The 23,581-nt window shown below is 43.5% G+C and overlaps 1 long non-coding RNA gene across 2 annotated transcripts in view; it reads right to left on the minus strand.

The window, feature by feature from the left end:
- The window catches only part of LOC129836145 (uncharacterized), an 87,606-nt gene that overhangs the window by 60,874 nt on the left and 3,151 nt on the right, over positions 1 to 23,581 (minus strand). The window contains exon 1 of one of the 2 annotated variants that reach the window (XR_008756634.1): positions 18,671 to 22,107. The exons of the other annotated variant lie outside the window; for it this stretch is intronic. This is a non-coding gene — a long non-coding RNA (uncharacterized LOC129836145). Of the gene's footprint in view, positions 1 to 18,670; positions 22,108 to 23,581 lie in introns of those variants that run through there. 2 annotated transcript variants of the gene reach the window in all.

Here is a 23,581-nt window from a genome sequence, read left to right on the forward strand (position 1 = left end):
CCCAACTAAGATACACTGACCTACCGTCAAAAATAGCATTCTCTATGACCCACCTAAGTGTACCGTATTATGAATAGGTAATATAAATACTATGCATTTTTATAGGTCGGGTGAGATTTTAATTGGCTGTGGGTGTGGTAGAAGGCACTATAATTCCATTATAAAACACATGGTTTATGTTCAGCTTTCAATGATTTTAAATGGCAAATGATGCACTGTGGTGTGAAAGTGGAAGGAGTTGATTAACATCAAATGAAAACCACAATGCCTATAATCCACGATAACCCAATTAAGACCATGTTACCCACCACAAATAAAGCTGAGTATCGTACCAAGTACTGGAAGCACATACAAGGATGGAGTTTGAAATAACAAACAACCATGAAACAAACTAAAATGAAGTGTTGTTGTCTTGCCAGGTCACTTCCTGTGATCTTGGTTGTGGTGTCAAAAATATCTAAACCAGGACATCTGGGAAGTTCTGCGGTGCGCGAGGTTTGATTTCGCTCTTTAGTGTGTGTGTGTATGTGTGTGTGTGTGTGTGTGTGTGTGTGTGTGTGTGTGTGTGTGTGTGTGTGTGTGTGTGTGTGTGTGTGTGTGTGTGTGTGTGTGTGTGTTTGCGTGCGTGCGTGCGTGCGTGCGTGCGTGCGTGCGTGCGTGCGTCTACCATTTCAGATATTCCCCACTACTGTCCCACTGTGGTCTATTTCCTCTCCAGCTCAATACAGACTCCTAGGGGAGGCGAAGGGGGGGTTAGGGGGTTTTGGAGGATTTGGGGGGGGCAGCGAGGGGCGGACACGGGGGTCCCCCAGGGCAGCGGGGAGCGGAGGTACACCCCAGTACAGAGCTACAGATTAAAGAGACCCCCTGTAGCTTCCCACTCAGCAGCTCCATGACACGGCTGATGAGGAAATGAGATTTCTGAAGAGCAACAGGACAGATCTGTCATGCAATCGAATGGAAGTTCTAGCCGCGCTCTCTTCAACTTAACCGTGTCCTGAGTCGCAGCAGAAAATGACCGACAGCATGTTATACGGCCTTATTATCTATTCAAGGATCAGGCGAGTGACTGTCTTCAACGCACAAAACCAGAACATTGATATCAAGACAACGAGACCTGAATTGGTACTGGTGAAAAATGCAATGCAGGTTAGCCTTAATAAACCTTGTTGAGGAGACGTGAGCAGGGATCAATTTAACCGCCTCGGTTCTCTCTGTTCCAACATGTACACTGTGTTCTGCAGGGGAGCCTCTGGCCCAAAACGTAAACACAGGAACATTATTTCTGTCAGACAACGCGGAAACATAAACAGCAATTTATCTCTACCTACGGGGTGGGAACATTCCATTATAGCTCTCTCCATCGTCCAACACACAGGGCCTTTCCCTTGTCACACACACATACATGAAACACAATCACACACACAACCTCAAGCATGCGCGCGCGCGCACACACACACACACACACACACACACACACACACACACACACACACACACACACACACACACACACACACACACACACACACACACACGTTATCTAAGCATTGTGAAATCAAGCAGCACACACTGTAAGAACTTAATTGACTGATTGTCCCACTAAATACTTAGTTCTGATATTGAGGTTAGGATTTCGATAAAAAGTTACAGCCCAGCTTTAATTGGAAATTAAAACAATAATTCACAAACACACACAAACAAAGAAACAAACACAACACACAGACACAGACACACACACATTCCCTAAACCAAGGTCTATTCCATTCCGGTTTGTTTTTCTTTTACCACAGTTGCCCTTTAATGCCATTAGGTGTTAAATCAATGTGCTCAAGTTCCAGGGGAATTCCAACTGAGGTTGGGGAGATAAGGCTGAGATCCAGACCTTCTCTGACAGACAGAGAGACAGACAGATCTGTACAGGCAGGTAACTATTCTGTCTGTTTATTTAAGCATGCCTTTGGCCTACCCGCAGATTACACGGAAAACTGTACACTGGATCAGGTGAGAGGCTCTTCCTCTCCCTCGACAATGACAGAATTGTTCAGGGTTTTACATATGGCACAAGGGTTCAAAGGGGAGCCCATTTGACACTGGCATCAGAAGTCTTGTCTGAGCCAGCCAACTGTACTCAGGCACGTGCTATCTAGTAAACCATGGCACACTAGTTCTGCAGACAGGGTAGATTGCAGTGGATTCATCCACTACCCCCATCCTAATGTCTATTTGCAGACCTCTCTTTCCTCTTCCCCTCCTCTCTGCCTCTGATATCCCTCTCTTCTTGGCCTGCAGAAGTCATTCCACAGGGATCATTTGTGCAGAGAGGCAGCCTGGGTAATTTGCATCCCAACAGAGCAGACAAGAACAGAACAGAGCAGAGCAATCTGCATGCCTCTCATTCAGACCAATCCTGGGCCACTTCCTGTGCCAACACTTTACCATAGTAAACCGAGTGTCCATGACTGGGCATATCAATGAGGCAGGGGTTGACAGCAGCAACATGAAGACCTGTGGGTTTGTACAGGGCGCGGAAGCGACGGGGCTTACGTAGTGAACTGAGGCCTGAGTAGCCACACTGACATTGCAAGAGGAAAGAAAAGGTGAGCTGACGTCATTACTTCTACTTCAGAGGGGTCCCTGGAACCCAGGCGCCAACTCCTGAGGACCAGCAAAACGTCTCTTTCTCACAGCCCAACCAAGACGCTGGGCTTTCTTGGTGAACAGGAAAGAGTAATTAATCAGAACTGCTGTGAGCATAAGTGTGAGGAGGACAATCTCACTTAGAGCTGTGAATTATCGCGCTCCAACGCCAACAATGCCGGTTGCAAGCCCAGACTGGATCAGGAACGCAGTGACACATTAGTTACTTAGCTATGTCTTTGGCTTACAGTCTCTGGTAGAAATCTAAATATGTGTATTACTAAAGCAAAGTGTGTGCGCTCGTGCGTGTGTGTGTGTGTGGTTGTAGTGGGTTAGGGAACTACATGTCGACATGGCATCTCAGCTTGGTTGCTTGGTCATGAGAGAAGGATTCAGCTCTCTGATCCCCGTACACACAGATCTGCAGATCCTTTCACTGGCGTAAAGCACAGGCCCTATAGCGGTTTAACAGTGCTAAGAAATGCAGCAATGTGCAAAATGATGATTATTTTAACATTCTGCCCCAAAGCCATAAACTGCAGGAGAGTATAAAGGAATGTTGGACTTTGCTACACAGGCGTGCGTCTATCACAAACTTTAACTGGTCCAAAAAACTATAGCAGCAGCCAGCTCCATGAAAAAGGCACCACACACACACACACACACACACACACACACACACACACACACACACACACACACACACACACACACACACACACACACACACACACACACACACACACACACACACACACAAACCAGGTTAATGTTGTACAGCCTAACAGATGCATCTAAATGATAGCCTTGTGTGTAGGACTTTGTACAGTTTGGTGGATAGTACAGAGTATAAGAAAGTAAACCACCTAAATTCCTCTCACACGCTTCGTCAGGAATCCAGCGAACAGGCGGAGGGGTGGCGGTGGGAGAGGGGGGGTGCACTCCGCTCAACTCTCTCCGAAGCCAGGGCATAATTTGTATTGTTCTCAGTATGATATGAATACAGAGTGTACCATGCAGAAAAGAAGAACGAGGTCACCAATCGACGGCGATGTTAACTCTTTGAATAGACACACAGACCACACAGGCCCAGGGGAGAAAATCACAGCAAACCACAGATACTCTCAGCACAAAGCGGGAGGAAGAAAACAGAGCATTGTAAAAGCTCCCGAGAAGACACTAAAGGAAGAAGAAAAGAGGGGAGAACATCAAAGATGCTGCTTTCTTACTCTATGTAGCACGCTTTGAGGTCTGAGGGAAACACTTCATCACTAACATGCATTATTTTCCTTATTATTAATATTTGAACATTGAGGACATCATTAAGACATCAAGAGGACATCATTAGGCAGGTACATGAGGACGGGGACAATTAGCTATGAGGGGCCAGCTCTTAAAGTAGGGGCCAGGGCCCCAAAAAGAAATGGTCATTAGGGCCACAAGTCTATCCCAAGGGCCGCTCTCTCTTTAAACAAATTGAAGAGAGGGGAGAAAGTGTTCTGTTCATCCTCAGAACCACCGAAACATTTAAGAGAGAGTTAGAGGCAGAGAGAAAGAGAGGGAGACAGAGAGAGAGACAGGGAGAGAGAGAAAAAGAGAGAGAGAGAGAGAGAGAGAGAGAGAGACTGCACACTCTCTAGCTACCCACGTAGAGCCGGGTCGGCCTTGGGTGTCTCAGAAGTGGAAAGAAACGAAGAGTGTTCCTTTTATTGTTTGTTTTTCTAGCACTATGTGTTATTCTGGTTCCCTCTCTGTTCTCTCTGTCTTTACGTTACATAATGAGGTCCATCCATCCCAATTAGGAGGTGTTGCTTCCTGACGAGGAGTGTGTTTTGTGGGGGAGGGGAGGGGAGGGGAGAGAAGGGCGGAGGGGAGACTCGGCTTTGTGTTGTTCTTCTGAGAACTTTTTTAATTGTGTATAAAAGAAGCGGGTGTGCTGAGCATCAATCATTAGCTCATACAATTATCAAGAGGGGTAAAGCTAACCCAACTTCCCCTAAGGATTACACTATGGATTCGGTATGCAGAACAACTGGGGTTCATCAATCTGGATGAACCCCAGGCAAAACCAATCAATCTGGATGAACCCCAGGCAAAACCAATCAATCTGCTCCTCAAGAAATATGACAGTAAACTCTCCATTCAGTACTTTCAGCTTCCCTAGCTAATCTCCAAAGAGAAACATGGAGACTACTCCACACACGCACGTGCACAAACACCGAACACACACACACACACACACACTTCTCTCCCTCTGTCACACATGCGGAGCTGGTGCTTTTGTTTTGGAAGGAAGAAGGGGTTAATAACATGCACTTCTCAATCAGAAACATATTTTACTGAGTTTCTCCCCCCTCTCTTTTCTCTTTCATTCTGGGGGAGGGAGGCAGGGAGGGAGGGAGTAGGGGGTTAACTCTGTGTGTCTCAATGGAGAACAGCTGCTGGGTGCGGGCCAGAGACAGTTCCACTTGGCTAGAGAGAAGACCAGAGATCCCCTGGGGAGGACATGAGAGAGGAGAGGAGTGAGAACGATATAGTAGGAGCGGGAAGGAGATGGAGGGGGTAGAGAGATAGAGCAGGAAAGGAAAGAGAGGAGAATAAGATGAGGGGGGGGGATAATAGAAGTGCTTAGTGGTTCCCATAAACAGGACCTGGTTCAACAGATGATGGAAGCCTGAGAATATCACACCACAGTGGAGGGATTCAAAAACACACAACTTCCTACGCTAGCAGAGGACTCACAAACAGTCATTGAAAAGAGACTGATACTGGGATATCAGCAGGGAAAAACTTTACGAGCATACAGCAACATAACTGCCAACAAATGACCAAACTCAAACAACAACATGCATCATCAGTCTGTAAAAATGTTTAAAAAATAAACCTCCCCCCCCAAAGCAAGAGGCACTGTGGGAACACGTTTGGTAGCGAAGCATTCTGGGTAAGGACACAAACATGTGTCAAGGCTCACCTGGGTGATTTACTACACTGGCGGTTTCTCTCCAGTCAATCAGGCATTGTTAATGCTTTAATGAACTGGCTGTCAGGACATGATGAGTTGTGTGTGACACCGCAGGAATAACACCTTATATAAACAGCCCCGTCTCGGATATAGGCTATAATCAGATAGGGGAGGGGGAGGGAGTCGTTCATAAAGGCGAGTGGTGATGATGAATTAGTGCAGCATGGTTTTTGGGTGTTACAGCTGTTGTCTGGTTTTGATCAAAAACTGGTTGTGTTGCAAACGATGCAGACAACTCCATACTTTTGGGATTGTTCCTCTTGCTGTTCATAAGAGTTAGTATCTAAATAGAACTATATCTGTGTCTGTATCTGGCAATGCTGGAGTCTGTAAGTTGGGTAATAAGAAGACTGTTTTGGCTGGGACTGTTAACCAATAGCTACCCGGGCTATCTGCATTGACCCTTTATGCACTAACTCTTTGAACTCATCACATGAGCTGTTGTTATAGTTTGTTTATCCTGTTGCCCAATCACTTTATCCCTACCTATATGTACATATATAGCTCAATTACCTTGTACCCCTGCCCATCGACTCGGTACTGGTACCCTGGGTATATAGCCAAGTGTTATCGTTACTCATTGTGTATTTATTCCTTGTGTTATAATTTCTCGATATTTCTATTATCTCTCATTTTTTCCCCTCTCTGCATCTTTGGGAAGGGCCTTAAGTAACCATTTCAGAGTTAGTCTACACCTGTTATTTACGAAGCATGTGTCGAATAAAATTTGATTTGTAACCCACAAATCCCAGTCGTCTGTGATTCTTTAACCCTGGGCACTTCATGCACTGAGCGTTGCTTCCACCTGGTGGTCAACGGGAGCATAACCTCTTCCCTGCAGTACTCTATGACCAACTCTAGCACTTCCTGCTCCATTTCTAACCTATCAGGGGACAAGGAGTTTGTACCATACTGCTTATATCCTGTCAAGTCATTTCAGAACTATTTCAGGTGGCTCTAGGGTAGCGTTTCCCAAACTCGGTCCCCACTCGGTCCCCCCAAGGGGCCCTACACAGCTGATTCAAATAATCAAAGCTTGATGATGAGTTAATTATTTGAATCAGCTGTGTAGTGCTAGGGGCAAAACCAAAATGTGCACCCAGGGGAGGCCCCAGAACCGACTCTAGGGGTAAGATTTGGAATTAGGCAGTAGCCATCGGAACTCAAATGTGTGTGTGTGTGTGTGTGTGTGTGTGTGTGTGTGTGTGTGTGTGTGTGTGTGTGTGTGTGTGTGTGTGTGTGTGTGTGTGTGTGTGTGTGTGTGTGTGTGTGTGTACATGAGAGCGTGCGCACCTGTACAAGCATGCAAACGAGCGAGCATACAATCTTCAAAATTGGACATGTCCAACTTTCGATAATGCATTTCTTCACTATAAAGTTCTACAATAAAAGTAAACACAATCCGAAATATCTCACCAGGTGGTGTAGAATGCCAGATCACTAAGGACTTAACATTGTCTACACAAACCCGCAAAGTTGTGAAGAGGGCACGCCAGCGCCTCTTCCCCCTCAGGAGGCTGAAAAGATTTGGCATGGGCCCTCAGATCCTCAAAAGGTTCTACAGCTGCACCATCGAGAGCATCTTGACTGGCTGCATTACCGCTTGGTATGGCAATTGCTTGGCCCTTGACTGCAAAGCACTACAAAGGATGGTGCGGACACCAATGTACTTTACATCACTGGGGCCGAGCTTCCTGACATCCAGGACCTCTATATCAGGCGGTGTCAGAGGAAGGCTCTAAAAATTGTCAAAGACTCCAACCACCCAAGCCATAGACTGTTATCTCTGCTACCGCACGACAAACAGTACCGGAGCATCGGCCCTCAGACCAACAGGCTCCGAGACAGCTTCTCCCCCCAAGCCATAAGACCGTTAAATAGCCAGACTGCTAAATAGTCAATGAATGGAACCCAAATTATCTACACTAGACTTTATATACACACCATATGCACACACACGACACTGTCACTCCCACACACATCCCTCACACATTCACACACAACACACACACAAAAGCATACCGACACAACACACACACTTTTACACTCATGCTGCTGCTACTCTGTTCTTTATTTTACTCTTATTATCCATCCTGATGCCTAGTCACTTTACCCTGCCTTCATGTACATATCTACCTCAAATACCTTATTATTATCATCTATCCTGATGCCTAGTCACTTTACCCTGCCTTCATGTACATATCTACCTCAAGTACCTTATTATTATCTATCCTGATGCCTCGTCACTTTACCCTGCCTTCATGTACATATCTACCTCAAATACCGTATTATTATCTATCCTGATGTCTAGTCACTTTACCCTGCATTCATGTACATATCTACCTCAAATACCTTATTATTATCTATCCTGATGTCTAGTCACTTTACCCTGCCTTCATGTACATATCTACCTCAAATACCTTATTATTATCTATCCTGATGCCTAGTCACTTTACCCTGCATTCATGTACATATCTACCTCAAATACCTTATTATTATCCATCCTGTTGCCTCGTCACTTTACCCTGCCTTCATGTACATATCTACCTCAAGTACCTTATTATTATCCAACCTGATGCCTCGTCACTTTACCCTGCATCCATGTACATATCTACGTTAAATACCTTATTATTTATCCTGATGCCTAGTCACTTTACCCTGCCTTCATGTACATATCTACCTCAAATACCTTATTATTATCCATCCTGATGCCAAGTCACTTTACCCTGCTTTCATGTACATATCTACCTCAAATACCTTATTATCATCTATCCTGATGCCTAGTCACTTTACCCTGCCTTCATGTACATATCTACGTTAAATACCTTATTATATATCCTGATGCCTAGTCACTTTACCCTGCTTTCATGTACATATCTACCTCAAATACCTTATTATTATCCATCCTGATGCCAAGTCACTTTACCCTGCTTTCATGTACATATCTACCTCAAATACCTTATTATTATCCACCCTGAAGCCTAGTTACTTTCCCCTGCCTTCATGTACATATCTACCTCAAATACCTTATTATTATCCTTCCTGATGCCTAGTTACTTTACCCTGCCTTCATGTACATATCTACCTCAAGTACCTCTACACATTGATGTGGTACTGGTAGTCCCTGGATATACAGTTGAAGTCGGAAGTTTACATACACCTTAGCCAAATACATTTACACTCCGTTTTTCCTAGTAAAAATTCCCTGTCGTAGGTCAGTTAGGATCACCACTTTATTTTAAGAATGTGAAATGTCAGAATAATAGTAGAGAGAATAAATTATTTCAGCTTTTATTTATTTCATCACATTCCCAGTGGGTCAGAAGTTTACATACACTCAATTAGTATTTTGTAGGATTTCTTTTAAATTGCTTAACTTGGGTCAAACGTGTCGGGTAGCCTTCCACAACCGTCCCACGATAAGTTGGGTGAATTTTGGCCCATTCCTCCTGACAGAGCTGGTGTAACTGAGTCAGGTTTGTAGGCCTCCTTGCTCGCACACGCTTTTTCAGTTCTGCCCACAAATTTTCTATAGGATTGAGGTCAGGGTTTTGTGACGGCCACTCCAATACCTTGACTTTGTTTTCCTTAAGCCATTTTGCCACAACTTTGGAAGCATGCTAGGGGTCATTGTCCATTTGAAAGACCCATTTGCGACGAAGCTTTAACTTCCTGACTAATGTCAATTTCCTCCAAACATAACAATGGTCATTATGGCCAAACAGTTCTATTTTTGTTTCATCAGACCAGAGGACATTTCTCCAAAAAGTACGATCTTTGTCCCCATGTGCAGTTGCAAACCATAGTCTGGCTTTTTTATGGCAGTTTAGGAGCAGTGTTTTCTTCCTTGCTGAGCGGCCTTTCAGGTTATGTCGATATAGGACTTGTTTCACAGTGGATATAGATACTTTTGTACCTGTTTCCTCCAGCATCTTCACTAGGTCCTTTGCTGTTGTTCTGGGATTGATTTGCACTTTTCACACCACAGAACATTAATCTCTAGGAGTCGGAACACGTCTCCTTCCTGAACGGTATGATGGCTGTGTGGTCCCATGGTGTTTATACTTTCGTACTATTGTTTGTGCAGATGAACGGGGTACCTTCAGGTGTTTGGAAATTGCTCCCAGGGATGAACCAGACTTGTGGAGGTCTACAGTTGTTTTTCTGTGGTCTTGGCTGATTTCTTTTGATTTTCCCATGATGTCAAGCAAAGAGGGACTGAGCTTGAAGGTAGGCCTTGAAATACCTCCACAGGTACACCTCCAATTGACTCAAATTATGTCAATTAGTCTATCAGAAGCTTCTAAAGCCATGACATCATTTTCTGGAATTTTCCAAGCTGTTGAAAGGCACAGTCAACTTAGTGTATGTAAACTTATGACCCACTGGAATCGTGATACAGTGAACTAAAGTGAAATAATCTGTCTGTAAACAATTGTTGGAAAAATGACTTGTGTCATGCACAGAGTAGATGTCCTAACCGGCTTGCCAAAACTATAGTTTGTTCACAAGAAATTAGTGGAGTGGTTGAAAAACGAGTTTTAATGACTCCAACCTAAGTGTATGTAAACTTCCGACTGTAGCAAAGTGGATGCTCCTCAGAGGAGGAATGGTAGGACCAACCTCCTCAGTGAATTTCAAAAAATATATATTTTTAAACATTTAAAAAGTTATCCTTTTTAGATAAACACATACTAAATATAGCCACGTCACCAAAAAAAACACAAAAAAACACTGTTTTGCAATGAAGGTCTACAGTAGCCTCAACAGCACTCTGTAGGGTAGCACCATGGTGTAGCCGGACGACAGCTAGCTTCTGTCCTCCTCTGGGTACATTGACTTCAATACAAAACCTAGGAGGCTAATGGTTCTCACCCCTTCCATAGACTTAGACAGTAATTATGACAACTTCCGGAGGACGTCCTCCATCCTATCAGAACTCTTGCAGCATGAACTGACATGTTGTCCACCCAATCAAAGGATCAGAGAATGAATCTAGTACTAAAAGCATAAGCTACAGCTAGCTAGCACTGCAGTACATGCAATGTGGTGAGTAGTTGACTCATAGAGAGAGAAAAGACAATAGTTGAACAGTTTTGAACAAATTCATTTCTTCCAAAATGAAGGAGAAGCAAGAGAGATTTCGTCATTTTCTTTCACTTTCACTTACTTAGTTAGCAAATGCAGCTAGCTAATTTAGCCTACTCAAACACCCTGCTCAAACAGAATGATGCTATGTTAGCTAGCTGGCTATCACTATCCAACACAACATTGGAACTCTTCCAAGTTAACGTAAGCTTTTACTAATTTATTGCCACAGGGGCCCGTTGGTGTAACTGCTTACTGACTGTACACTGTAACTTTACTGCATGATTGTAGTGGGTTTACTAACGCATTAGTTCTATTAGCTATGTTGACGAGGACGTTACTTTAGTTAAAATAGTGACAACGATGTAGGCTATGTGTATCAGATGTGATATGGTTTGGAAAGGTTTTTTTGCCTGGTCACATACAGCTGATTTGTTATGCATTGAAGTCCACTGGTGAAGTGAAAAGGTGAGAAGATAGATACAATAGATACGAGTAGAAATACAACTTGACTATGAAAGTGAACTGTGTTTACTTGTGATCAGGGTTGTATTCATTCCACCGATTCTGTTGAAAAACCTTTCTTAAACGGAAGCAAACGGAATGAAACGGCGATGAACTTACCTGAATTTGTCCAATGGAAACTCTCTTTTGCAACTGTTGGACGAATGTTTACACCCTGTCTCAGCTAGATGCAGGCAAGAGTGTGCAAGGCGGTATTGAATGTGTCACTGTCTGTCCATGTGTCACTGTCTTGTCACCTCAAATGTTTTCTCTCGACCTGTGTGCACCTATGTTGTAAACTTTCATTCATAGGCTAGGTTGTAGCAACCTCATGATGGGTATAGGGAAAATGTTTGTATCGTGTAGTAGCCTAAACCTATCGCTGTTACATTGAACTGGGTGAATGGAATGTGAATGACAGTCATCCAATATGCTGTAATAGAAATAAGGCAATGGTCATGAAGAAAACAAAATTGTTCTCCCTCATCTTAAACGGCACTGACCACCACTGGTATAGCTCCATTCTAGTGTATTTTATTTTATTCCTCGTGTTAGTATTTCATTTTGTATTATTATCTGCATTGTTGGGAAAGGCTCGTAAGCAAGCATTTCACCGTGAAGTCTGCACCCGTGGTATTCGGTGCATGTGGTCAATACAAGTTGATTTGATTTAGTACACACTAGTGGTGGTGACAAAGACGGTTATTTTCCTTCTAATATAAAAATGCCTTGCTGCTATGAAAGTGAACTGTGTTTACTTGTGATCTAAGTAATCACCACGAGGTGGGGGTATTTGACTATGTTGGGTATCTTGTGGTACATTGAGCAGGATCTAGGAGACTCCAAGATGTTGTAACCCATTCAAACCACAAGGTGTCAGCAGAGCCTTTATTACAGACATGATAGATGCACCTGTACTTCAACAGGTAATAAATACACACACACACACACACACACACACACACACACACACACACACACACACACACACACACACACACACACACACACACACACACTACATGTTCTGTTTCACGGTTTTGTTCTAAAGGTCAATGTAAAGGTCTAATAAAGATTTACTTCATCACATACTGAACAGATCAGTTGCCAAACATAAGGACACCATTCAATAAACATCCCAGTGGAGGGAGAAGACAAAGGCCATTCAGAAATGACATTCCACACCGAGAACATCACCCACATTGAACAAATGGCCTTGGCTCCTCCAGGGGGAAAACAGCTCCTGCTCCCCAGCCGACACACCCCCACAGGGGGCAGGCTGAGTCAGGAATCCCTTTACCAGGTCTGAAGGACAGGAATCAATTTCCCATCATTACAAGTTTATTCCACTGCTGTTGCATTTGAGGGGGCTAGCCGGAGTGCTAGTCTGTGCTATTATGTCAAATCCTTGTCAACTCATTATTTTGGCTTGACAATGAGCAATGGAGTTGGCGAGAGCACCAACAAATCAGGGACCAGGCTGTGAGGGGGACTTGAAGCATAGACCCTGCCGTTACATAACAATGTAATACCTCCACATTAAAGAAGCATTTCCCCACTGGGAGGGATAGTAATACCTCCACAAGTAAAGAAGCATTTCCCCACTGGGAGGGATAGTAATACCTCCACAAGTAAAGAAGCATTTCCCCACTGGGAGGGATAGTAATACCTCCACAAGTAAAGAAGCATTTCCCCACTGGGAGGGGAAACGGATATTGAATTGTATGAAAACGTCGGAAGAAGTCACCACCGCTTCAGAGCAGCAGAGACAATAAGAACTTTAGTTCTCTGAATGTCACCATAGAAACGGCCTGTACAAAGTTGCTTGACATAGGCTACCTTTACGTTTATGATAGGATTATAAACTCTTTGGACCACTTTGATCCAACAACAAACATTAGAATGATATGTCATTCAAGTTTCATTTATTACAGCCATTACAATGAGCACATCCTCCTATAGATCCTCCCACCAGCCTGCTATGATATACAAGGCTCAAAGTATTATTTTTCAAGGTGTTTAGCTCTGGTCTGGGAAAATGACAGCTTCTTATAGCCTTGCAGGAAACCATCTGACAGGAAACATGACTGATCAACCAAACATGACTGAAACCATGACATTTTCATGGTTTCAGTAAGGCTATCACAACTAATTCAGGCAATACCATCTGAATGCCCATAAATGTACACATTTGAATAATAGTGTGAAGCCTTGTCAAAAGCACATGAAATGAAATCCGATAAACTATCCTCTCCCAGAGTGTCGCGTTTCATAATTAACAGCAGACATCTCGTCCATAAAGATAAATTGAGGTAAAATCTCCACTGCTCATACAGACAAATGCCCGTGCGTAACACTAACTCTGCATTCTCTTTCCCCAGGCAGGATCTACAAACAACACACAGACTCCGAATAAGTAAATAAATAAACAAACAGTAGCCTATAAACAATATCATCAATGACTTGAGACCATTTTTATAAGTGATGGGCTCAGAGCTTCGTCACAGTTCCTCCCCCTTCTGACGAAGCAGAAAGTGCAGCGGAGAAAAATTCAGTAAAGCCGGGGTTGACCACACATTTTTAAGGACAAGAAGTCCGCAGATAATAAAGCCCATGTCATAAGGAAATAATAGTGCATATCTGTCCATGGGTGGTAAAAAGGCGCAGCACACACTGGTAGTAGAATGTAGCCTACACCGTCAACCAGTACAATGGCTGCACTAGCCATTGAGGAGAAAAAAGGAAGCAGCAGAGTTGAAGGGTAGTATTTGCTTGAGTCGGAAGGTAGGCCCTCCAAGGCTGGAGAAAAACACAGTTGGCTAGCCCATCTGATCTGACGACAGTGGCCACATCAGTAGGGAGACGATTTGGGACATTAGGCCCAGAGCCATGGTCGCTTTCCAGACAGAACCTGTAGTACTCCTTACACCGCACACTCAAGATGACAGGAACGTGGCTCCCACCCTGGTGAGATTTCGGATCCCAGCAGATGCAGCAGGAATCTCTGGCCCCTGAAGCACTCCTCCTCGAGTGTCAGCAGGGTAGAGCTCCCCCAGCCACCAGGGAAACTCCTCCTCGAGTGTCAGCAGGGTAGAGCTCCCCCAGCCATCAGGGAAACTGCTCCCCAGGGCGTCAACCAGGAAAGGGGTGGCCTGCAGCTGGAGCCACTCCCGAAGGTAGTCCACTTCGTCCAATGTCCTCCATCACCTCAGTAATAGCCGCCTCCATCGGCAGCTCAGGCCCCAGCGACTCCTCTGCTGAAATCGGTAGGCACTACACCAGCTCGTGTAGATTAGTGAGGAGGCAGACAGAAGGTGGAGTGCTCACCCAATGCAGATGCAGTTCCAGGATTCTCAAGATAAATATATACTATTTATAAATATATGGAAAATGTACAAATTAAAGAAAGACTGTACAGTGCATTTGGAAAGTATTCAGAACCCTTGACTTTTTCCACGCTTTGATACTTTACAGCTGTCACGCGTGCTCCCTCTCTCATCGTCACGCAATGCCTAGGTTTACCACCACTGTATGCACATCCAACCATACCCTAGTCTGTACATTATGCCTTGAATCAATTCTTCCACGCCCAGAAACCCATTCCTTTTACTCTCTGTTCCGAACGCACTAGACGACCAGTCCTTATAGCTTTTAGCCGTACCCTTGTTCTACTCCTCCTCGGTTCCTCTGGTGATGTAGAGGTTAATCCAGGCCCTGCAGCGCCTAGCTTCACTCCCATTCCCCAGGCGCTCTCATTTGTTGATTTCTGTAACTGTAAAAGCCTTGGTTTCATGCATGTTAACATTAGAAGCCTTTCTACTTCTAAAAATCCACCTTTCCAGAAACAAGTCTCTCACCGTTACCGCTTGCTATAGACCACCTTCTGCCCCCAGCTGTGCCCTGGACACCATATGTGAATTGATTGCCCCATCTATCTTCAGAGTTTGTACTGTTAGGTGACCTAAACTGGGATATGCTTAACACACCGGCCGTCCTACAATCTAAGCTTGATGCCCTCAATCTCACACAAATGATCAATGAACCTACCAGGTACAACCCCAAATCTGTAAACACGGGCACCCTCATAGATATCATCCTGACCAACCTGCTCTATAAATACACCTCTGCTGTCTTCAACCAGGATCTCAGCGAGCACTGCCTCATTGCTTGCGTCCGTAATGGGTCTGCGGTCAAACGACCACCCCTCATCACTGTCAAACTCCCTAAAACACTTCAGTGAGCAGACCTTTCTAATCGACCTGGCCCGGGTATCCTGGAAAGATATTGACCTCATTCCGTCAGTAGAGGATGCCTGGTTATTCTTTAAAAGTGCTTTCCTCACCATCTTAAATAAGCATGCCACGTTCAAAACATTTAGAACCAGGAACAGGTATAGCCCTTGGTTCACTCCAGACCTGACTGCCTTTGACCAGCACAAAAACATCCTGTGGCGTTCTGCATTAGCATCGAATAGCTCCCGCAATATGCAACTTTTTAGGGAAGTTAGGAACCAATATACACAGGCAGTTAGGAAAGTAAAGGCTAGCTTTTTCAAACAGAAATGTGCATCCTGTAGCACAAACTCCAAAAAGTTCTGGGACACTGTAAAGTCCATGGAGAATAAGCGCAATCTGGTTTCCGAGCTGGTCATGGGTCCACCTCAGCCACGCTCAAGGTCCTAAACGATATCATAACCGCCATCGATAAAATACAATACTGTATTTTCGTATTCATCGACCTGGCCAAGGCTTTCGACTCTGTCATTCACCACATTCTTATCGGCCGACTACACAGCCTTGGTTTCTCAAACGACTGCCTTGCCTGGTTCACCAATTACTTCTCAGACAGAGTTCAGTGTATCAAATCGGAGGGCCTGTTGTCCGGACCTCTGGCAGTCTCTATAGGGGTGCCACAGGGTTCAATTCTCGGGCCGACTCCTTTCTCTGTATACATCAATGATGTCACTCTTGCTGCTGGTGATTCTCTGATCCACCTCTACGCAGACGACACCATTCTGTCTACTTCTGGCCCTTCTTTGGGCACTGTGTTAACTAAACTCCAGACGAGCTTCAATGGCATACAACTCTCCTTCCGTGGCCTCCAACTGCTCTTAAATTGCAAGTAAAACTAAATGCATGCTCTTCAACCAATCGCTGCCCGCACCTGCCCACCCATCCAGCATCACTACTCTGGACGGTTCTGACTATATGTGGACAATTACAAATACCTAGGTGTCTGGTTAGACTAAACTCTCCTTCCAGACTCACATTAAGCATCTCCAATCCAAAATCAAATCTAGAATCAGCTTCCTATTTCGCAACAAAGCATCCTTCACTCATGCTGCCAAACATTCCCTCGTAAAACTGACTATCCTATCAATCCTTGACTTCGGCAATATCATTTACAAAATAGCCTCCAACACTCTACTCAGCAAATTGGATGCAGTCTATCACAATGCCATCCGTTTTGTCACCAAAGCCCCATATACTACCCACCACTGCTACCTGTATGCTGGCTGGCCCTCGCTTCATATTTGTTGCCAAACCCACTGGCTCCAGGTCATCTATAAGTATTTGCTAGGTAAAGCTCCACCTTATCTCAGCTCACTGGTCATCATAGCAGCACCCACCCGTAGCACGCGCTCCAGCAGGTATATTTCACTTGTCACCCCCAAAGCCAATTTCTCCTTTTGCTGCCTTTCCTTCCAGTTCCAGTGCTGCCAATGACTGGAACGAACTGCAAAAATCTCTGAAGCTGGAGACTCTTACCTCCCTCACTAGCTTTAAGCACCAGCTGTCAGAGCAGCTCACAGATCACTGCATCTGTACATAGCTCATCTGTAAATAGCCCATCCAACTACCTCATCCCCATATTGTTATTTATTTATTTTGTGCTCCTTTGCACCCCAGTATCTCTACTTGCACATTCATCTTCTGCACATCTATCACTCCAGTGTTTAATTGCTAAATTGTAATTACTTCGCCACTACGGCCTATTTTTTATTTAACCTTTATTTAACCAGGTAGGCCAGTTGAGAACAAGTTCTCATTTAAAACTTTATTTAACTTGGCAAGTCAGTTAAGAACAAATTCTTATTTTCAATGACGGCCTAGGAACATTGAGTTAACTGCCTTGTTCAGGGGCAGAACGACAGATTTTTACCTTGTCACCTCTGTGATTTGATCTTGCAACCTTCCGGTTACTAGTCCAACGCTCTAACCACTAGGCTACCTGCCGCCTCATGTATTGCTATTTATTGCCTTTACCTCCCTAATCCTACCTCATTTGCACACACTGTATATAGAATTTTTTTTATCCTATTGTGTTATTGACTGTACGTTTGTTTATCCCATGTGTAACTCTGTGTTGCTGTTTGTGTCGCACTGCTTTGCTTTATCTTGGCCAGGTCGCAGTTTTAAATGAGAACTTGTTCTCAACTGGCCTACCTGGTTAAATAAAGGTGTTTTTGTTATAGATAGGTGTGTGACATTTCAAATCATTTCCAATCAATTGAATTTACCACAGATGGACTGAAATCAAGTTGTAGAAACATCTCAATGATGATCAATGGAAACAGGATGCATCTGAGCTCAATTTTGAGTCTCATAGCAAAGGGTCTGAATACTTATGTCAATAAGGTATTTCTGTTTTTGCTTTGTCATTATGGGGTATAGTGTGTAGCTTGATGAGGATTTTTTTTTAGAATAAGTCTATAATGTAACAAAATGTGGAAAAAGTCAAGGGATCTGAATACTTCCCTAATGCACTGTATATACAAGGCTCAAAGTATTCTTTCAAGGCTTTTGGCTCTGGCCTGCATAACCCTCTCTCCTCCCTGTCAAATGACAAACGACGGCTTCTTATAGCCTTGTAGGAAACCACCTGACAGGAAACATGACTGATCAACCAATAAAAAAGTACATGGTTTAAACAAGGCAATAAATCAAAATTAACACATCCAGGTAATACCATCTGAATTCCCATGAATGTACACGTCAATAATAGTGTGAACATTTGTCAAAAGGACAAGCTATCCTCCCACGGGGACAACACTGGGTAAAATTGCTCGTCTCCAAGAAATCTGTTTGACACTTGATAGCTGACCAAGCCATGCAGCGCCAGAACCCTCGTCAAACACAAGCGACAGGAGTACTCTTAAATGACTTGCACAAAGGTTTACAATTATAAGGCATAACATTTCAGAATTAACGTAGGCCATCTTTACATTGTCTATAACGATACATTGCGGTACAGACAAATTACCGCGCTTAATAATAACCCTGTATTCTTTGTTGCCACAGTCACGTGATCTACAACCAACACGTCCTCGGAATGAATAAATGACTAAACAAACAATATACACAACATAATCAATAACGGGCTCACAGCTTTGTCACAAATAGGAAAGTGATTTACCTGTAAGACCACTGCAAAAAATATGTTCTTGCTACGTCTTATCCAGGGGTGGCATTTTACAATCCAAAATCGAGTTTCTTCTTACATTACGCAATGGGCCGTTATGTGGCAAGTAGTAAAAAAATGCGCGTGTTGACATCCACCTGTGTCATTGATGCTGAGCGTTTTATAGTTATAACCCAACTCCTGGGCAACTGTCGCCAATGGGTCCGCGGGATATGAATATCCATAAGCATGATGCGTAAAAAGAGATCCAAAGTCGGATGTCAAAATGTAAATGTTGAACCTCAAGCATGCGTAAATCGATCCACAGCTGAACATAACTCGATATATAACTCCATAACGCACAGCACGCACATCTGGCCGTGGGTCAAGGGATATGCTATCCAATGAGATCCAATAGTCAACGAACCACAGAGCAGATGCCGACGAAACCTGCTTAATTAATAAAAATCTATTTAAACAGTATAAATCCGTTGGTGTGGATTAAAAGTCCAGTCAGTTCGTTGCGATGCCTTGTTCGACTGTAGCATGCTCCTGCCGTTTGGAGTGTGGTTTCTCATGCATCTCTACAGTTCCAGAGAGTCGCTTCTCACGCGGTGAAAGCCAGCACATGAGTGCCCATTTATGCTTGATCCGAAAATGTAGTCGGAGGCGCCGTATGGATATTGTGATGCAATCGCGGAGTCTCCAGAGGCCAAATTGAGCTCCGTACCGCATCACCTTGTGCCTCTCAAATGTAACAATGTGGAGGGCTCCATATAGCTCCGCATTGAAATTATTGGGTGGTGGTAGGTGAGGGCTGGAGGTCCAGCATAAACACAAACTCACTTCATTGACAAGTTCCTTGACAACAGCCCTGTGCTGCTCGGCGAAGCGCAAGAAGTATGAATGATCTTACTTCTGCAGAGGCCACATCACCATAAATGCTGCATGGCCAATACAGACGTCAGAATGACCATGTAGCGCCTTTAACTGAGCCATGTGGAGAGCTGCTAACCCAAAGAATTCGGGCAGTGGCAGATGGGATATGTCCCCGCCCACAACAATGTGTTACTCCAACAGTGTCCCCCAAGGTGAGTAAAACACAGAATTCTATTCAAAATGTGCACATTTGTCCTGGTGATGCAAGTAAGTAGGCATTGTCTGTATATTCTTGGTCTCGTTTCAATCAAATTAGCAGAATTTAGCAATAACACTAACGCTACATCCAATAGGTCCTTCTCTGACTGAAAGCTCTGCTCGCTGTCTTACATCACCTTGAAGTATCCCTGCCTGCAGGCATGCTGTTATTTTTATAGTATTTTAAGTTACTAGTACGCATAAACTCGGCTTGGCTAAGGAGATGAGCGGACCTTTCCATAGAATGGACTGGATGAGTGTGGGAATTGTACACAAAAGAGTCAATCAACGGGAAGCCAACTGTCACAATCATGTCGGAAATAATTCATTCACAATCACTGCATCATAGTTGGGCTCCAATCCCCCATTTTTATGCATATGCTACAATATTTAAATGCATTCATGAGAGATTATAGTTGTTTTATACAGCATATTGTCTCTTTATATTTTTTCTTGCAATAGACACATATGCAACTTTAAACTGCGTTATATAAGCAGTTATAATTTCCAGTTGTTCCTTTATTCGGGTTGGTTCTCTGTGTTGATGTTAATTTCCAAGACGCAGCAAAAATCTTGGGAGTCAAACTGCCAGATGTTTCGGTTCCACCCAATGTTTATGTCCACACCGCGTTTTCCCTCCTACACTCACACCTGGATTCGCTCCAGTGCGCCCCAAGCACCTGAACTGCACGCGATCCTGTAGAGATGCAGGTACTTGATCACGCTCTTCTGTGAGCAGGGCTGAGCGGTTACGGAAAGTGTGCTCACACGGCGTTGCGTGACTACAGGTCGGGCCGGGGAACACAAAGACATTGTTCAGTGTGTGATCAGTCAGTCAGTCAGTCCGCCTCTCCAGTAACACAGCAACATTCCTTTGGCATTCCTCAGCCTCCCTCTCCCGCCACAACTGCACAGGCTGCTGCTGAGGGTTAAGCAGGGAAAGCGAAAGTTATGTTTTTATATTTGTGTGTTATGGTGGTACCAGCCATTTGTGTGGTTTTCTATATTTAACACGTCAAAGAGAAATTAGAAAGGAAACCGTATAAACATTAAAAACAGTGACTTCAAATGATTCCTATTCACAAATAGTCACTATGGGAACATGACATAAATCGGTCAACAAATGTGTGTCAGAAGGACCCACTACTAGAGGAATTTCTGAAAGATCTTAAGTCTTCATGGTCACGTGTTTTAAGGTTTTGGGACACAACTTTCTATCTCTCTGGTCTCCCTCTTTCTCTCTGTCCTGTCTGTGTTTTTCTCCACTGACACAAGGCCTCATTCAGAGGCTGAAGAACAAATGTTTCCTTATGTAGCCTAGCTGTGAGGGATGCCAGCATTGGGGGCAACAAGAGAAGCTGCCCTTCTCTGCTTTTCTTTCCTCTCAGCACACTACAGCTCTTCAGCCTGGCTGGCTGCAGGCGCTCAGGGCATAAAATATCAAAGAGCGAGATAAAGTGAAACAGTTTTACACAGACTTGAGGGATACCTTGAGCTCTACCTGGGGGGAGCTGTAGTTATCTATCTTCTGTCTTTCATTCACACTTTATGTCTCTTTCTGGGTCTATCTCTGTCTGTCTTTCACTAGTGTGTGTGTGTGTGTGTGTGTGTGTGTGTGTGTGTGTGTGTGTGTGTGTGTGTGTGTGTGTGTGTGTGTGTGTGTGTGTGTGTGTGTGTGTGTGTGAGAAAGACTGACAAACACACGCATGCACACACACAAAGGATGGTGAGTGTTTGTGGTAATGAGTTCTTAAGCAGTATCCCCTGTAGCCCAACTGATGCAGCAGAGGCTATAAAATGTACATTGTCCATCTGCATTTACCCCATTGGACACAACATCCTGACTGTTATTATTATTATACCATGGCATTGTTGAAAACTTGTTTCTGATTGGCTTGAAGGGCATTCTAGAGGCTGCATTACTTCCCTATAACACACAGTATATTTGAATGCTTGAATTCTATGGCTATAGTTCATTCTTACGTGTTCTATGTTTGAGACGCTTTTGAAAGCAAAAGTCGAATTGACAACAATACTGGCATTGTCGAATTCGATTTTCATAATGGCAAGCTAGGACTGATGGTTTGGTTAGCTAAACTAGCAAGTCTGGTTGTTTGGTTACCACAGCAACTACTGTAGCTATCTAGTAAACTTGCTAGCGACTTCAGTGGATGTTGAACACATTTCTACCTGCAAATGAACACCTTTCTAGAGGTGAACGTGTTAAATTATAGCCATGGTATAAATAAATAATAAACTCGTGGCTCTATGCATTCTCTGGAAAATAATATAACTCTGTGGGAGGTCAGTTCCACACCTTCCAGGTCGTTCATTATTTTCCATAAAACACATAGCCCCTTGTTGATTATCCCTTACTTATTTTATTTTAAACAATGATATAAACAATTATTATTCACAAAAATTGTTGATTTTTTTGTATTACAAAGTATGTTATTGGCATTTTAAGACAGCATTGCCACTAAGATCTCTATTGGAGAAGTGGGTAGATGCATCCCAATATGGTGACTGGAGTATGGACGAGTGGGCGTGTGGAAAGTAGTGTACGTGTGGAAAGGCAGTGGTGGAAAAGTACCCAATTGTCATACTTGAGTAAAAGTATAGATACCTTAATAGAAAGTTACTCAAGTAAAAGTGAAAGTCACTCAGTAAAATACTTCTTGAGTAAAAGTCTGAAAGTATTTGGCTATAAATATACTTAAGTATCAAAAGTAAACGTAACTGCTAAAAATGCACTTAAGTTTCAAAAGTAAAAGCATAAATCATTTCAACTTCCTTACATTAAGAAAAGTAGACAGCACTAATTTCTTGTTAAAAAAATTACATATAACCAGGGGCACGCTCCAACACTCAGAAATCATTAACAAATGATGCATTTGTGTTTAGTGGGATGATCACTTGTTCTCTTGATATGTCTGTGAATTGGACCATTTTCCATCCTGCTAAGCATTCAAAATGTAACGAGTACTTTTGGGTGTCAGGTAAAATGTTTATTTATTCATTATTTTCTTTAGGAATGTAGTGAAGTAAAAGTACAGATACCCCCCCAAAAAACTACCTAAGGGGGCTTGTGGGTGTATCGAAAGCACTCTGCTATACGTTTGACTGTTTTGATTCAGCTTTGATTTATTTCTTCCATTTCTTACGCAACCAAACTACCGTACATTGAGCTACCTTACTGCAAGTTTGGACTTCTGCTTGAAAGCCAGATAATGAATCTCAGTCGTATTACACTGTTAGTTCTAGACAAATAATTGTACATTTTCAGGTATAAAACTGACGATTGTTTTATTTTTGATTAAAAGTATTGATGATGGGTGTGCTGTTGCCTTTTCTCAATAGGGGGGTGCTGTTTTCACTTTGTAAAAATTCGTTCCCAAATTAAACTGCCTCATACTCAATTCTTGCTCGTACAATATGCATATTATTATTACTATTGGATAGAAAACACTCTCTAGTTTCTAAAACCGTTTGAATTATATCTGTGAGTAAAACAGAACTCATTTTGCAGCAAACTTCCTGTCAGGAACTGAAAAATCTGAAATCTGGGGCTCTGTTCCAGGGTCAGTTTATAAATCTGCATGTAATCTATGGGTCGACATGCACTGCATACGCCTTCCCCTAGATGTCAGCAAGCAGTGAGAATTGAAATGGGGTTGCTAGGTAGGTCTGAGGCGGAACAAGACATGTTGGAACGGAAGGACGGTCTTTTCCTGGTTTGAACTGACGCAGGAAGGATCTCTCCATCGCGCTCTGAAAAGCTTTCGTCTT

This window comes from Salvelinus fontinalis, chromosome 1 (assembly GCF_029448725.1).
Source record: "Salvelinus fontinalis isolate EN_2023a chromosome 1, ASM2944872v1, whole genome shotgun sequence".
NCBI lineage: Eukaryota > Metazoa > Chordata > Actinopteri > Salmoniformes > Salmonidae > Salvelinus > Salvelinus fontinalis.